The sequence below is a fragment of the Ictidomys tridecemlineatus genome, chromosome X (assembly GCF_052094955.1).
Source record: "Ictidomys tridecemlineatus isolate mIctTri1 chromosome X, mIctTri1.hap1, whole genome shotgun sequence".
In the NCBI taxonomy this organism is placed as follows: domain Eukaryota; kingdom Metazoa; phylum Chordata; class Mammalia; order Rodentia; family Sciuridae; genus Ictidomys; species Ictidomys tridecemlineatus.
This window is the reverse complement of record NC_135493.1, coordinates 40,388,592-40,397,150: the sequence shown is the minus strand read 5'-3', so window position 1 is coordinate 40,397,150 and position 8,559 is coordinate 40,388,592. Positions and strand designations below refer to the sequence as shown.

General features: G+C 42.9%; 1 non-coding gene across 1 annotated transcript; it reads left to right on the top strand.

Moving 5' to 3' along the window:
• The first annotated feature begins 9 nt into the window (after positions 1 to 9).
• On the top strand, positions 10 to 82 carry Trnav-cac (transfer RNA valine (anticodon CAC)). Its single transcript has one exon. It is a non-coding gene; the product is annotated as a tRNA-Val (tRNA).
• The last annotated feature ends 8,477 nt before the right edge of the window (positions 83 to 8,559 follow it).

Genomic DNA, 8,559 nt, shown 5'->3' with positions numbered 1-8,559 from the left:
CCTAGGGCTGGGGATATAGCTCAGTTGGTAGAGTGCTTGCCTCACATGCACAAGGCCCTGGGTTCAATCCCCAGCACCACCACCACCAAAACAAAAAAAAGCCCTAGGTGGGCACATTGGTGCATGCCTATAATCCCAGCAGCTCGGGAGGCTGGAGCTGGAGGATCGTGAGTTCAAAGCCAGCTTCAGCAATTTAGAAGGCCCTAAGCAATTTAGAGAGATCCTGACTCAAAAAGGTCTGGGGTTGTTGCCCAATGGTTAAGTGCCCCTGGATTTGATCCCTGGTACCTACCCCTCTCCCCCCAAAAATAAAGCCCTCTGCAGAGTAGTGTGTTTTCACAGGTTTGTAATCCCAGCTACTTCCAACTGAGAAAGGGTCACAAGTTCAAGGTCAGCCTCTGCAATTGAGTGAGACTCTCAATAAAGTGCTAGGAATGTGCCTCAGTGGTAAGAGTGTCCCTGGGTTCAAACTCCAGTGCTGCAAAAAAGCCCTCAAGGACCTCCAACATTGATCCTTATGCCTGGGGGAAGGCCAGTATTCAGTTCCCTGTGACACTCAACAAAGTGCCATAATCATCCATTTTCTACAGTGGGAGAAACCAAAGTGTGTTGCATAGTGAGGTGTTTTTTTTTTTTTTTTTTTTTTTTTTTTGGTGAGGGGGGAGTACCTGGGATTGAACCCAGGGAGGCTTAGCTACTGAGCCACATTCCCAGCCTTTTTTTAATATATATATATATATATATATATATATATATATATATATATATATATATATATATATATTTGAGACAGGTCTTTAGAGATAGTTGCTTAGGACCTTGCTTAGTTGCTGAGGCTGGCGTTGAACTCTAAATTCTACTTCCTCTGTCTCCTGAGCCATGCCCAGCAGTGATGGGTTCCTGACTGCAAAACAGTGGCAGGAGCAGACTGGGGCATGAGGAGGTAACAGCACCAAAGCTGAACTTTGATGCAGGCAAGTACAGTTCACAGGAAATTACCTGGATGACATATGATTGCCTCTGAGCAGAAGGCACCACTAGGTTCTGTTTCACACCCCCTTTACCTCCCCCATCTCCAGAACCGGAGAATAAGAGATTTCCTGGACCAAGGCTAAACTTGACAACTCCCAAAACTGATGCTTCTATGGAAGATCTGTTTCATTTCAAAAGGGGACTGCTAAATTTAAGTCTTCTTCCCAGATTTGGATACCAAGTGTTTTCTGCTACAAATGTTAATTTATCTATTAATAGCATGTTAGACCTGAGAGTTATTAGAATTATAAAAGCCTGAAATGCCAAAAAAGAAATATTTGTCTCTCCTATTGCCCTGATTTTTTTTTTCCTGGTACTGGGCTTTGACCCAGGGCAGGAGGAGGGAGGCAAGGAGTTCTACCTGTGAGCTACATCCCCAACCCTTTTTACTTTTTAAATTTTCATTAGTGCATTATAATTACACATAATAGTGGGATTGATTGTTACATAATTATACACACATTTTATTATTGAGACAAGGTCTTTTTAACTTGTCCATGTTGGCCTCAAACTTTCAATCTCCCGGCCTCAACCAGTGAGGTTGGCTCCTCTCCAATAGGAAAAAAAAAAAAAAGCTTTTTAAAATGGAGACACAGAGAAGATAAGTTTTGTACTTCTGACCTAGGGCCCACTGCTCAAACCACCGCTTCTTATGTGGAGGTGTGGTTTCACCAGAGAATAATGGGACACTAGATGTTCTGTGTGGAAAAATAGCCATTACATCAGGTCAGGAAATGGAGTCAGCCTCCGACTGTGGCTTTCATCTATTCCTCCAGTCATTAAAAGCTTCTGTTGATTGTCTTCCTGGAGCCTCAAACACCCTCTCTTTGTCTTTACAGAACATTCATTTTAATTGCCCATGAGAAAGCCTTTTGAAACCTGTGCATAACATGACCAAAGAGGTTTGAGGACAGCATGTGTCTTCAGAACCCTCTTTAGGGATGTCAAAGTACCTCATCCCCGCATCACCTGATAACATGTTACCAGGGGCATCTATGATATCCTATAGTATCTTCAAATAAGAGAAGGAAGGGATAGAATTAGCAGCAATAGGGCAGGTGGACATTGTGAAGTTTATTTGTGTCTCATTTCCAGGCCAAGGATAGATCAGTCTTGTGCCTTTTAGGTTTTTGCCACCTACTCTCAACTTCTGGCTCTGCTCCTTGCAGCAGATTGCCCCAAAATGCACTTGGTGGTATCCCTGTGTACTCCCTGACTACCAGACATTGCTACAAGTGGCTCAAGACAAGCCAAGATAGCTTAAAAGCAAGGGGCTGCTGTGACTAAAAGACCTGACCAGAACAGTTTTAGAGGAAGAAAAGTTTATTTGGTGTCTCATGGTTTCAGAGGTCTCAGTCCATAGACAGCATACTCCATTCCTTGTGGCTCGAGATAAGGCTGAACATCATGGCAGAAGAGTGTGGCAAAGGCAAGCAGCTTACATGATGAGCAGGAAGCAGAGAGAGAGAAAAGAGAGTCTCCACTTGCCAAATACAAATATATACTCAGAGCCAGGACCCCAATGTCCCACCTCCTCCAGCCACACCCCACCTTCCTCCAATTTCTACTCAATTAATCTCATCAGGGGATCAATTCACTGCTTGGGGTAAGGCTCTCATAACCCAAATCATTTCCCCTATGAACTCTCTCATTGTCTCGCATGGGAGTTTTGGGGGACACTTCATATCCAAACCATAACAGGGCCTACAGCTTTACTTTTATCTTTACTTCCATGCTTGAGACCTATTTTTCTCTCAGATCTTTTTTGCTGATCTGAGACTCCTGAGGCAGAAACATCACAAGTTTGAGTTCGGCCTCAGCAACTTAGCAAGACCCTGTCTGAAAATCAAAGGGGGCAGTGGAGATGTAGCTCTGGTACATCACTTGCCTAGCATCAAACCCCAATAGTGGGAAAAAAAGACTTAGGGTCCATGAGAAAGTAGACCATCAACATTCCTTCCTAAATGCTATTTTCCATTCTGCTCTCTCCATTCCTGCAGAATACCTGACTCTCTTCCCCTCTGGAAGCCTCACTGGACTTGGCCTTTGAGAAACCTAAATAGATCTTGCTATGAAGTTTCTTATGCCTTCATTCTTGCTGAGGAGGACTTTGTTTTGTTTTACTTGCAGAGTGAAAGGGAAGTAGAGAGAAAGGGGCAGGGTAGCTTTCTCCATCACAGTCCTTGGTAACCTTACCAGAACTAGAGATTCAGAAACCTATCCATGTTGGTGATGTTGGTGCGATTCTCCTTACCTACTCCTTTCAGCTGATGGAATATTGTATGCTTATTATGGTTTAGATGTAGTTTTCCCTCCAGGTTTTCATGTGTGACAAGCTTGGTCCCCAATATGGTGATGTGGGCGGTGATAGAACCTTTAAGATGTAGAGACACCTGGGGAACAAGGAAGTTTCCAGCTCTAAGGGTTGGTTGCACAGCCCCTTGAGAGATAGGTCACTGGGGACCCTGTCCTTGGAAGAAAATGCTGGTCTCCTGAAATGAGTTCTTCTAAGAGTAAGTTGTTATAAAAGCCTCAACCTGGGGCTGTGGCTCAGTGGTAGAATGCTCATCTGGCATGTGTGAGGCATTGGGTTCGATCCTCAGCACCACATAAAAATAAAATAAAGATAATTGGATACCAAAGAACAGTTTAGGGGTCAGGCTGACCCCTAAACTGTTCTTTGGTTTTCTGTCAGTTCACATGATCTCTCAGGGGAGATCTCACTTGCTCTATCACTGTGGTTCCATCCACCATGAAGTGATGCAGACAAGGGGGCCCTCACCAGATGCTGTGTGAATTTTCAGCCTTAAAAACAGTGAACTAAATAAACCCCTTTTCTTCATAAGTACCTGGCTGGGTATTTTGTTTTAGTCATGAAAAATAGATTACTACAATGTCCCTCCATAATGTCTTACTGTCACCCACCCATGCCCTAGAGGAGATAAGAAATTATCCAATGGCCAACAGTCAGACCTCTCTCCACTTTTTTTTTGTTTCCAGAGCTCTTTCCCCCAGTATATTCTTCCAAAATTTCAGCAGCCAATGGTAAAACTGAGAAGGAGAAGCTCATTTTGAAGTGAAAATAGCTGAAACCATGCAGAGTGACAATGACCCTACTCTCATTCCGCTCAGCACCATTTATTTTTCCAACTGGCTCCAGTTCTTATTTTTTTCTCCAAGCACCAACCCCGATACTTGGCATGTCTGTTAACTACTGCATTTGAGTTCTCATTGCTTTACCCATATAGTTGCCATGAACTCATTCACACCTTGCAGTTTTGATTCCAGGTCTGAATATAAAACAAAACAGGCCAAGCAGGCGTGACCAATTCATTTCATCTGAGAACAACACACTGAACAGAAGTTTTCTAGTCCTAGCATGGAAGCATCCTAGAGTTACACTGCCCAGTTTTAATCATAACCCTCAAAGATCGTGGGGTAGGACCTCTGAATATAACCTGTTGGGACTTTATTCTGGGAGAGGGGCGACAGCAAGGCAGGAGGAACACAAGGCATTAGGGGAGGGCTACCAAATACTTGAAGCCTGGTCCTAGCTTTCCCCAGGACTATGGCTGCTGAGCTGCGCCCTCAGCGTCCTACCTGAGGACAGCACCCCAACTCAAACACAACTCCCAGAGTTCCTTTCCTACAGCCACCATCCGGAGCACGAGGTCTGTTACTGGTGCCCAGCTGCCACTAGGGGGAGCCCAACAGTTGCCCAAGGGAAGGGACACCTGGGGAATAAGGAAGGTTCCAGCTCTAAGGGTTGGCTGCACAGTTCCTTGAGACCCTGTCAGTCTTTCAGGTCCCCTCTTCCCCTGTGTGCCCTAGAAGCCAGGACGACGACACAGTAGCCAGTTCACACTCACTTAGCAGATAGGCAAGTACACAAACCCAAGTGTATCATCAGTGCATTTCCACAAGCCAAGCTCTGCCAGTCCCTAGAGTTATACACACAAATATGACATAGTCACCAGTCGTGATGGCACCAGCCTGTAATCCTAACAACTTGAGAGGCTGAGGCAGGAAGATGGCAAGTTCAAATCCAGCCTCAGTAACTTAGCAGGCCCCAGACAACTTAGTGAGACTCTGTCTCAAAATTTAAAAAATAAATAAATAAATAAATGAAGAGGGCTAGGGATGTGGGTCAGTGGTAAAGAACCCCTAAATGCAATCCCTGGTACCAAAAACAAACAAACAAAAACAAGATCCTCAACCCTGAGGTGCACTCAATTAGAGGAGGAATTGGGTAAGAAAACAGATAATTAGGATCTGGTGTGATAAGTGCTGTGAAGAGGGAAGAGCAAGGTGCTATGGGAGCACAGGAGAGGGCACCTAAGCCAGTATTGGACATCAGGAAGGACTTGTTGGAGTTTATCATTCTATTTATTTATCTCTGCAGTATTGGGGGTTGAACCCAGGTAGCACTCCACCACTAAGCTCCATCCCCAACTCTTTTTATTTTGAGACAGTGTCTTGCTAAATTATAAGAGGTTGGGCTGGGGATGTGGCTCAAGCAGTAGCATGCTTGCCTGGCATGCGTGCGGCCTGGGATCGATCCTCAGTACCACATATAAACAAAGATGTTTTGTCTGCCAAAAACTAAAAAAATAAATATTAAAATTCTCTCTCTCTCTCTCTCTCTCTCTCTCAAAAAAAAAAAAAAAGAAAAATAAATAAATTATAAGAGGTTAGCCTCAAACCCTGTGATACTCCTGCCTCAGCCTCCCAAGAAAATAAGAATCATGTAATTTTTTTTGTTTGTTTGTTTCAGAGGTGCTAGGAATCAAACTCAGGGCCTTGCACATAGCCAGACAAGGGCTCTACCGCTGAGCTATATTCTTAGCACTGTTATTTTGACTCTTGAAGTAGGGGGTTAGATTGAAGTAGTTGATAAGAAGTTGGCCAAATAGAGTGAGGAGAATGGTGTTTCAGCAGACAGAATATCATATGTTTATCTGGACCCAGGAAACAAAGTGGCTGTGTATGTATGCACACGCACTCGTGTGTGTGCTTGTGCATTTGCATATGTGTGTGTGAGAGAGAGTTTTTGTATTGGAGTGCACTGGGGAGCTGTGACGAGGGGTGGAGCTGGTGAGACTAGATCACGAAAGATTGCATAAGTACAGGGACCATATGCTTGTGGGCCCAGTGTATATACCTAACCACACACCATTTCATTCTCAAAAGTAAATGGGTGAGCTGGATATGATGGCACATGCCTGAAACCCCAGCGGCTCCAGAGGCTGAAGCAGGAGGATCACGAATTCAAAGCCAGCCTCAGCAACAGTGATATGCGCAGCAACTTAGTGAGACTGTGCCTCTAAATAAAAATACAGAATAGGGCTGGGGATTTGGCTCATGGCTGAGTGCCCATGACTTCAATCTGTAGTACCCTCCCCCAAAAGAGTAAATGGTGATCAATTATATGTGAACCTTACCTGTAAGACGTCCTAAGGAATTTGAACTTTATCCTGGGATTAAAGGGGAGCCACTGAGCCTGCATGGTCGCACATGCCTGTAATCCCAGTGACTCAGGAGGCCGAGGCAGAAAGATCAAGTGCTCAAAGCCAGACTTAGCAATTTAGTGAAAACTTGTTTCTAAATAAAAAATAGAAAGCGGGGCTGAGGCTGTAGCTCAGTGGTAAAGCGCTTGCCTCACATGTGCGAGGCACTGGGTTCGATCCTCAGCCCCACATAAAAATAGATAAAGATATTGTGTGTTCATCTACAACTACATAAATATTTTTTTAAAAGAAAATCTAGAGACTAGTATCAACATTATTTTAAAAATAAATAAAATAAATAAAAAAGGCTGGGGATATCTCAATTGATTCCATATTTTGGCTAATGTGAATAGCGATGCAATAAATATGGGATGCAGGTATGTCTTGAACATACTGATTTCATTTTTTTCATATGTATACCCAGGAGTGGGATTGATAGTTTACAGTAAGTAGTTTTGTTTCTAGATTTCTGAGGAAACTCCACACTGTTTTCCATAATGGATACACTAATTTACATTCCCTCTCTTATGGTTTGGACATAAGGTGTCCTCCAAAAGCTCCTGTGTTAATGCAGGAATATTCCTGGATGAAATGATTGGGTTGTGAGAGCTGTAAGCTAATCAGTCCATCCTAATTTAAACTGACTGGCTGGGTGTTAACTGGACAGGTGGGGGCTGACTGGAGAAGGTGATCCCTGGGAGTGCCCCTGAAGGGTGCATCTTCCCTGTGGTTCCTTCCCCTCCTTTCTCTGCTTCCTGGCTTCCATAAATGTAGCAATGCTCCTCAACCACACTCTTCCACCATGATGTTGTGCCTCACCTTGGGCCCAGACAATGGAGTTGGTGTATATCCAAAATAATGGGGTTCTATCTACAATAAGATATAATCCATGCTTATATAATTATATCAAAATGGATTTGACTGTCATGTGTAAGTAAAAAGAACCAAGAAAAAATAAACCCACAAAACTTCTGAAATCATGAGCCAAAATAAACTTTGCCTTTTTTTTAATACCAGGGATTGAACCCAGATGTGCTTAACCACTGAACCACAACCCCAGCCCTTTTTTACATTTTATTAGAGAAAGGGTCTCACTGCGTTGCTTAGGGCCTCCCTAAATTGCTGAGGCTGGGTTAGAACTCATGTAACCACCCAAGTCACTGGAATTACAGGCATGGTCTACAGCACCTGGCTAAATTTTTCGTTTTCTAAATTGGTCTTGTTATGTATTTTGATCACAGCAATGAAAAGCCAACTAATATACCTACTAAAATTTTATAAATTTCCCTTTCTCCACGTCCTCACCAGTATTTATTTATCTTTGTTTTTGCAGTAACGGGATTGAACACAGATCCTTGCGCATGCTAGGCAAGCAGTGTACCACTGAGCTACATACCCAACTCAAACAGTATTTACTTATTTATTTATTGGTCTCTTTGATAAAATCCATACTAATGGGCGTGAGATGACATTTCATTGTGGTTTTGATTTCTTATGCATTTTTTTCTTTCCTTTTTCTTTTGGTACCAGGGATTGAACCTAGGGGGGTTTACCTAATGAGCCACATCCCCATCCTTTTTTTAAAAGAACTTTAATCCATTTCTTTTATTTTTAAATTTATGTATTAATTCTAATTTGTTATGCATAACAGCAGAATGCATTTCAGTTCATAGTACACATACAGAGTACAATTTTTCATGTCTCTGGTTGTACTCAAAGTAGAGTCACACTATTTGTGTCTTCATACATGTACTTAGGGTAATGATGTCCATTTCATTCCACTGTCTTTCCTACCCACATGCCCCCTCCCTTACCCTCCCTCCCTTTCGCCCTATTTAGAGTTCGTTTATTCCTCCCATGCTCCCCTCACATCCCCATTATGAATCAGCATCCTCATATCAGAGAAAACATTCAGCATTTGTTTTTTGGAGATTGGCTAACTTCACTTAGCATTATATTCTCCAACTCCATCCATTTACCTGCAAATGCCATGATTTTATTCTCTTTTAATGCTGAGTAT